The sequence below is a fragment of the Peromyscus eremicus genome, chromosome 23, assembly GCF_949786415.1.
Source record: "Peromyscus eremicus chromosome 23, PerEre_H2_v1, whole genome shotgun sequence".
Lineage (NCBI taxonomy): Eukaryota > Metazoa > Chordata > Mammalia > Rodentia > Cricetidae > Peromyscus > Peromyscus eremicus.
Window position 1 is genome coordinate 13,218,063 of NC_081438.1, and position 8,912 is coordinate 13,226,974.

Sequence of the window (8,912 nt, forward strand, 5' to 3'; positions counted from 1 at the left end):
ATACAAACAAGTACTAGCGATACGGTTGGTTGACGTCACTGTGACCCATCCTTTCCCTGTTACTATGAGCTGAGGGTCCACTCCCAAAAAAGCAGGTAAGTGGTCAGGGGTTGGTAGGACCCCTGCAGGCTGCCCGCAGCAGGCGGACCCGGGGCACGCACAGTATGAGTGCAATCCTCTTAGCTGGAGTCAAGTTCACGTCTTCAGTGAGCAAAGTTGGGCAGGGCTCAGGGATTTTCTTGACCCTCCCCACCCTGAAGATGCCGAATTTTCAAGTTCTCGGCGGCGAACATCCAGAAAAATGTCACTTTATGGAGTCCACTACCAACCCGGGAGGTTCCACAAACGCCAGCTCGTTTCTCCTTGTTTCCCCGCCCCCTCCCCGTTCCTCCCGGAGGCGCAAGGCAAAGCCACACCACCAGAGGGCAGCAGCGACCGCCCGTGGGATGTCAAAAGACAACAGAGACCTGGGCGGGCAGTGCAGACCTGGCCCAACCTCCTCCAGCTTTGGGGCCAGGGGGCCCCCTTCATGTCAACGGATCAAAGGTCCCCCAGACAAATGTTCAGCAACTCGTTCATTCCTTTTTTTTTTTTTTTTACAACTTGTTTATTGAGAAGCAAACCGTGTTCCTGCCTGTGGGGAACGGTCTGGAGGAAGCAGTGTGATCGGAGTTCCCAGCATCAGTGAGATCCATTTTAAGGCGACAGCAGAGGGACCAGGGAAGGCGGTGTTTGTTGTACTGGGTACAGCTGGGCAGAGGGGCGGGGGCAATGGAAGCGGGGGAGGGGTGCCCAACCTGGGCAAATGTACCAATGTACCGCAGCTGGAAAACCCTCTTCAGGTTTTCAGTGGTGAGGAGGGAGGGAGGGAGCCGGGGCCCAAATGGTTGTCAAGGTAACCGGCTAAATCAGGGCGGGCCTGACTGCTGGTTGAGTCGAGAAGGGCGTGCTGTCAAAACCAGGCAGAGGAGGAGGCACTGGGGCTGGAGCTCAGTGGCTGCTCTTTGGGGACGGCAAAAAAAAAAGGAAAGATGGCGTGCCAGAGGCACGAGTCCCCAGAGAAGGCAGAGCAGGCCACTCCAGCGTGGAGTCAAAATCGCACAAAGAGGGGGAGTTTGGGAGGGCGCTGGGACCCACTTACCTTTGCAGGGATTCCAGGTTTCTTCTCTGGGGCTGCTTTGGGCTTGGTCCTGGGCCCAGGAGGCTGGCTGGCTGCATGTGCTAGGAGAAAATTCACTTAGAAGGAAAAAAAAAATACTTGCTCTACTATATACAGCCAAGAGAGGGCTCCGGACTTTCCACAAATGCCCCAGACCTGTGTCTGCACTCTCCATCTCCAGTGACTGAGCAAGTCTGAAGGAAATCACCAAAAGCGAATTAATTCTGGCTCAGGTGGGTTCAGGCTGCTAACTGGTTCCAGCCTGCCTCCCCACCCACCCCAGCCGCACCAGGAGACTGGCAGAACCCCAGCACTATCAGGCCTGGAGTGTTGGACTTGGAGCCAGCTCTCATGGTGATGGTGGGGCTGGATCTGGGTAGCTAAAAATACCCAGGAATCTAGCCAGCTGCCGTGGAGAGCCTCCTCAGAGGTGAGGTCAGGCCAGGCCGGCCCCGCTGAGGAGATAAGACACACTCTCCCACCCCGGGGTGGCTGATTCCCTCACCTGCAAGATGTTCTGGGGGGCCCCTGGGTCACTCTCTGATTCTCCAGGAATTCCTGGAAAGCTAAGAAAGTGAGAGATTCCTTCGGCTGGTTCTTGCCACAAAACCTCTCAGGGAGCCGCAGGATGGTCTCAGGGAAGACTATGCCCCAGAGGCCAACAGGGACCGTGAACCCAGGAGAGCAGAGACAGAATGCCTTCAGTCTTTCAGGACAAAGTACAAATTTGGAAGGGGAGATAGCACTCCCCTAACACTGAGGCACCATAAATCAATTATTTAGCTATCCAAATGCAGATGGTATGGATAGCAGCCAGAGATAAGACTCCAGCTAGAGCCTTAACAGATAAAGGGGGGGGGGGGAACCAGGGTGCCTGGGGGTGCTATCTTATCCACCTGGCTAGGCCATCTCCCTCCCAGGTCTCAGCTACCTAACAGCTCTAGGGAACAAGTGGGGAATGGGCAGGCAGGTCATTTCTAGAAGCCGGGCTGGAAAAAAACCCGCTAAAACCTGGGCGCAAAGAGAGTGTACTTACGGTCCCAGCCTGTCAAGAGGACTGGCCTGGACGGGGCAAGACCCTCCTCTGTCAAACCAAAATGTTAGAAATAGCCCCAAACAATGGTTGCGTCGACTTTTCCCCTCCTGGTTCCCGTCGGCAGGAACTTGCTTGAGGGCCCAGGGCACATCGGAGAAAAACACTGGGGGCTGGGGAGAGTGGGGGGTATCGCTACCCATCCTGGCTGCTGTCTCCACCTGGAGCGTTCCAAAAGGTCAAGTTCCAAAGGAGGGCTCCAGGCCAGGTGGAGCAGACGGAAGGGGCGGGGAACGCCAGAATCGGTAGAGAAGCTAGTCCGGCCACCTCCCCGGCCACCTCCCGGCTCAGGCAGTCCTTCCGCTGGCGTGGCCCTCTCTCAGCAGCCCAAAGCGGCCCCGCCCCAAGCTTAGTGGGTGACCAGTGGGCGGGGCACCCCTCAGGGCCAGGGACGACAGAGGGACAAACTGCCCCACCCTACTGCCCAGGAGGTGATAAGAGGGCAAAAAAAAAAAAAGGGGGGGGGGGAGGTGAAAGAGCCTGGAGTGGGGACAGTCACAAGTTCGCCTGTCACGTCCATCTTTCCCTTTCAAACATCACACCACACAGTTTAGCACCTAATTGTCCCCCAAAGGCTGTAGCCCTCCAGGGTACAGCTGACACAGCGCGCGCGACTTGTCAATTATTTAGTCTGAGGCCGGAGGAGATAAGAGACCCGCAGACCCGAAGCCTGGAACCAGAGAAGCAGAGCGCTTAGGCCGACCAAGTAGGTTCCGAGGCTTACAGGGTGTATATATATCGACAGTATGAACCGAATGCACTTAGTAACATGCTTTTCCGGGCTCTTCCCACTTGAGGTGAGGGGTTCAGTCCTCTCTCCCCAGCACCAAGCCAGCTCAACCGGACGCCTGGCCCTCCGGCACCCAGCGGGAGCCACAGGGGCCATTCTGAGATTCCCAGGCTACCAGACAGCTCGCTCTCTGGCGGCGAGGAAAACAGACAGCTGGCACCGGAGGGTGCCTAAAATAACCCAGACAGCTGGGCAAGGGGGTGTCAGGGGCCCAGGCTTATGGGCCGAAAATCAAGATACCTAGAACCCTGTCCAGGCTCTGCCGGGGGTGGGGTGGGGTGGGGGGGGTGGCCTCGTAACCTAGGGTGAGAGATTTCTTCTCTTGGAGCCTTTGGTGGGACAACCCTTAAAAATCATGACCCCCACCACCACCCCCACCCCAAAACAGCCCATTCAGCCCCGGAACAGCCTGGACTCAAAACTGCACGGGAAGAAAAACAGCTGGCCTCCTTCCCAAGCAGAGCTACTTTTCTCTCTCCTTTGCCTGGAGGCTCCAGCACGTGCTTCAGGAAGTGGGCTGGCGGGGAGGAGCCCAGGACACAGCCCAGCCCCCACCCCCGCAGCCACTCCCAGCAACAATCCCTATCATAATGGAGGCCAACTGGTTGCCGAGCCCAGAGCAGGAAGGAGTGCGGCCCCCTTAATCTCCATTAATCCTCCCACCAACCTTTTTCCAGCAGTTATTATGATTTTTTTTTTTTTAAACAGGGGAAACACTGGTCCAAGGTCACTAGCCCACAGCTGCCAGACTTGAAGATCCCTGACCAGGCACCGACGTGCCTCCAACACCACCTCCGTGAAGCCTACTAGGCTCCCCAAGGCACCCTTCCAGCACTCCACTGCAGGGGTGAGGAACAAGGGGGAAGACAAGAAGCTGGACGCTCCGGGGCAAAATAAGGGAAGCAGCGTGATCCGTGGCACCTGCAGCCAAATGGCTTATCAAAGTAACATATAACTAGGAACACACTGGGGTGGGGGAGGGCAGGGGGTCAGAGATCAAGGGCCACACCACCTTCAGCTGTGAAGCTTCCTGGGCCGGAGGGCAAGCCAACTTGCTGGCTACCCAACCAGGGAATATCTCAGGTGTCACTTAGCAGGCAGAGTCAGGAAAACTGGCAGCGCCTGGGACCTTGCACGGAGTGCAAATTCTCAGATGCAACTCCTGAGTGAGAAACTCAAGAGACGGGCATAGCCAGGTTTAATGAGTTCCCCTAACTGACTTCGGATGCCTGTGCTGTCTAGTTTTTACAGACAGGGAGCCCGGCTCAGCGACTCTGTGCAGACTATGCAAGGTCACCATCACACGTAAAGAAAGGGCCAGCCTACTTGCATGTTCTGGAAGCCAGGCTCTCACAACCTGGCCTGGTTGGGACACGGAGGCCACTGTGAGAATCCAGGAAACGGAGAAGTCAAGGAAGCCTTTGCTCTGGGCAAGCTGCCGACGACTTAGGTCTCTTGGTTCTTTGTCTACCCAGCAAGCCGCCAGACCCTCAGAGGGTGGCTCATTTGGTGCTCCTAATGGGGCTCAGGAGGAATGGCTGAAGCGCCATCGGCAAGCCTGCCAGCACGGCAATGCCTTCAGAAGCTTCCAAGGCCCTCCCACCCACCATAAAACACACCATTGGGAAATACTTCGTAGTCCTGCTCTAGTACGCAGCTAAATTCGGCAGAGAATCGCCCGCCCTTAAACGCCTGACAACAGAGGTTGACAGGCGGGGCTGGATGGACCCAGCAGGCCGCCCATTTCACACACACACACACACAACCGCCACATCAGCGTGGGGGAGGGGCTGCAGAACCAGCCCAGCGAGTTTGGGGATCCCAACCCGCCCTTCGAAGGCCGCAGGCCAAAGCCCCCTGGTACAGTTCTCTGTGAACTTGGGGAAAGGGCTCTTAACCTACCTTAGTGGGAAAGGTGTCAAGCCAAATTAGGCCTGCTCCAGATGTCCAGAGGAAGCAAGGGCTGTCTACTGTGGGGATAACCCAGACATTGCTCCGGTCTCCGGCCAAGACCTGTGAATTCGGACGATCTGTTAGGGCAGTCCCTCAGTTTGTAGGTCAGAGAATGGACTGGCCAAATGCAAACCGACAGGGTCTACTTGATCGAAAGGGAGCCTCAGAAATGCTGTCCCCCCCCCCCTTTCCCAGCTGACAAGGCGGCCCTCACTCTGGAATGGATGGGGGTGGGGTGGGGGTGGCTGAGTCACTAAGGTTCAGCCCGGGCGACAAGCAGCAGGAGACGACTCATCTGCATTTCCAAAGGCCCGCCCTGTCCGCATCCCCTCCCCCAGGAAGGCCGAGATCTAAGGCTTTAACCCTCCGGCACTTATCGCGGCGGGGGGGGGGTGTAGGGGGGGAGATCCCGAGGGGGAGGCCCCACTCGGCTTTCCCAGGCCCCGACCGCCCCCCCACCCCACCCCAACACACACCTCCAACCAGCAGAGCTGGGTTGGAGGCTGTGCCCCTTGGCTTCCAAGTGAAGGGACTCAGGCACTGCGAGGGCCTCTAAACCAAAGTGGGGACAAAAGGAGAGACCCGCCCCTCCGGCTCGGCTATCAAAGGACGACCGGGGGAGGCAGGGGTGGGTCTCCCGAAGCCGAGTGGGCAGTGGAGGGAGCCTTGGGCAGCCTCTTAGCCCTTGGCTTCTTTGGCTCCTGTTCCGAGGCAGAACAAGCAAGCAGGACACTGCAGCCAGAGCGAGGCCTCGTGCCCGCCTGGGCCTTGGGAGTCCGGGGCTGCAGAGGAGATCAGGGTCTCCAACCCGCTTCCAGCGGCTCGCCCTGCCCGGCCCCGGCTCCTCCCGCGATCGCGATCGCCAGTGCTGGAGCCGCACGCCGCGCCCAGGGCGCAGGGGGGTGCGGGGGGGGGAGCGAGTGCAGGAACTGTGATGCGCGACGCCCCCGAGGCCTAAGGACCCCCACTCCCCCGAGACCCGTCACCAGGATCCCGGGTGCCGTGCTTTGCAGGCTCCTAGGACCCGGGACTGCCTCCCGGGCTCCCAGCGACAACCGGGGAAAAGCAGGATGGCGGAAGGAAGGAGGAGGAGGAGGAGAGCCGGCCGCCATTAGCCACCGCAGTATTGAACCGCCGGGCGGCTCCAGCCTTTGGCCCCAACCGGGCCCAGCCCGGGGCTCGGCTCAAAAATCTGAAAATAAAACTCATGTTTGGGAGGGAGGAGCCCGCGCGGCCGGGAGAGAAGGACAGGCAGCGCCGGGCTGCAGGCGGGAGAGATGCTGCGTCATGGTGCCAACATGGACGCCGGCCTTTTGTCCTCTTTCTCTTTGCAAGAGCAGGCGAGCCCCGGAGCCCCGAAGCCCCGAAAAGCTGACTTAAAGGGGGCAGAAACCCCACAATCGAAGGGGGACGAGACCTTAGGACGGGTGGGGAGGTTTCCTCGCCTTTTCAGCCCCTCCGTCTCCAAAGCACTTCAATGGCTTCCCTGCCACCGAGGTTCAGACCCCGAGGCCAGCCAAAGGGACTAGCGCAGACAGCTCTATGGAGGCCCCCCCCCCCCCCAGAATACTGGGGGAGATGCTCTCTCCGCCTTTGGGGCAGAAGAGGCAAAGGGGTCTGGAGAGCCTTTGTCCCCTCACCCGCCCACTGTCACCGGTTGCCAAACTCAAGCTCCAAGAAACCTCAGCTCCCATCATCTGCAGCCCATGGCCTGCTCGATCGAGAGTTCCTCGAAGGGGGCAAAAAGCACTTAAAAATTTTTCTTTTTTATTTTAGTCTTTTACTTACCCGCTCAGCCCGGTGCCATGGAGTCTAGAAGAAAAAGCTGGGCGGTGTTTTTGGAGATGTTACGATAAAAAACAACTTTTTTTGTTGTTGTTGTTTTGGTTGTTTAGTTGGGGGAAAAAAAAAGATCTGGGGCTATGGTGTTCTTTTGTTGTTACCTTTTTGTAAGTTACACTCGTGGTATTTTCTGCTCCTTCCACGACCTGCAAACTTTCCAGGGTTGGGCTGGCAAAAAGGCGGCTTCGCTGTGGACTGTTTACCGCTCTGGATTTAGCCATGGCGTGATCGTCATTAAGAAACAAAAGGCAAAAACACGGTCAAGTCAAACAAAAGAAAAGGCGAAAAGAGCTCACCAAGCCCTTCCCAACCACCATAGGAAATACCACCGAGTTCATGGAGGTGCTTGGCTTGAACCAGCTAGGGCTTGTTTTCCCGTTTTAATCTAGTTTTCAGTGGCGGCTTTTAGTCTTTTGTCAAGAAAATCTTCCTTTCTCTCACCCCCCCCCCCCACTCCACCCAAGTCGAGAAAAACAGCTGTTATTCTTCAAAATAGATCGATTTTCAAAGAAAGTGTACGAGTCACTGGGAAGGAGTCTGAGCAGCATCTACTGCTGTAAACATTTTCTCAAAAGCTTGCACTCAACACCGTAGCTTCATAAAAGCAAACGTCTTAAGAGCATTTTAACTGACTTACATCGGACAGAGACAGAGACGGACATGCAGATGAAGGTTCCGAAAATTCAGGACATCTCAGGCGACATTAACATAACTGCAGTGCAGTAAGGACAGAATGGATTGGGTACTTACAATGTAAAAAAGGTTTTTTTAAGAAAATTTAACAGTAACAACAGCTCACGATGTTTGGTTGTTGCTGCCATTTCGCTATTCCTATTAAGTATACATTTAAAACATTACCTTGTTAAAAAAGAGTAGTTAATAAGATGGCCCAGGTTAAGTGTTTAATAGAGGAAAGTATATTTAAAAATTTATTGTTCAGTCAAGAGAATACAGATTAAGACAGCTCCAAGCTCTTCCCCCCTCCACCCCACCCAAGAAAAAAAAAAAGAGGAAAAAAATTAAATATGTCATTTACTTAGGTTTTTTTGAATTCAAAACTGTTAACTGCTGACATTAATAGTGTGCCATGACCTAGTTATACAAGACAAAGATGGATTCCAAGTCATAAGGAAAAATCCAGATCTTTTTAAAAGGTCTTCTTCATTCTTCCAAGTGTGAGTCCTTTGGCAAATGTTAAACACATTCAGGCGTCCTGAACTGGATGGTGGAGTCAAAGGAAAAGCATTCCCCATTTGCAACAAAGGAAAAACCCACTTGGCCATTTAATTCCATTGCAGAAAAATGGCTCCCCTCATCTGTTGGCCTCTCCTTGGAGTCTGATGAAGGATGTTTTGAGATCAGCGTCTAATAACTCAAGCCCTATAGAAGCCGCGTGCTGATTGGCTGCCGCGCCCTGCCGCCCTGCTCCAGCCAATTACCTACCCACGGCCAAATTACAAACCCCGAAAAGAGCCCCAATATGAAATACACCACCACGAAGCCCCAGCCAGGCGGCTGCTTCGCCTCGGCAGCCCGAGAAGAGAGAGCGAGGGGTCTGCAAACAGCTCCACGCGAAGCCGGGGAAGCCTCCGAGTTGAACTCACAAAATGGAAGCCGAGCGCTGATTGGCCGCCGCCACTCCCGGACCTTTAATAAAGAAAGGGGAAGGAAAATGATAAATGCAAAAAAGGGGACTCTCTGTCGCTGGTGGCTGGAGGAAGGAGGGAGGAAGAAGCATGTGTTCAGGACAATTACTGGGCGCTCCCCTCCAAAAATAAAAAAAAAAACAGAAAGGAAAAAAAAAATTAAAAAAAAAAAAAGGGAGCTATCTTCCATGTCCAGGCGAGGGCTGTATCCTCCCAGGAATGTGAAGGCTAATGTGGTTCCCAGTCTTGGTTTCCCCTCCCCAGTACAGCTCCAGGGAGGGAGGAAGGGGGTGTGCGGGCCGAAGAGGAAGCGGGATCCGAGATACCTCGATTGCAACTCGTTTTGGGGTCGACGTCTGCCTCCCCCAGGCTCCTAGTAGTCAAGCACACAATCACCCCCCCCTCCAAACCCAGCCCTTTTGCCGAGTC

The 8,912-nt window shown here is 55.3% G+C and overlaps 1 long non-coding RNA gene across 1 annotated transcript; it reads right to left on the bottom strand.

Moving 5' to 3' along the window:
- Positions 1-608: 608 nt before the first annotated feature.
- Positions 609-8,634, bottom strand: LOC131898370 (uncharacterized). The gene is made up of 4 exons (XR_009375910.1): positions 7,475-8,634; positions 6,939-7,044; positions 4,945-5,055; positions 609-1,236 (listed from the first exon to the last, which is right to left on the bottom strand). It is a non-coding gene; the product is annotated as an uncharacterized LOC131898370 (long non-coding RNA).
- Positions 8,635-8,912: the final 278 nt, after the last annotated feature.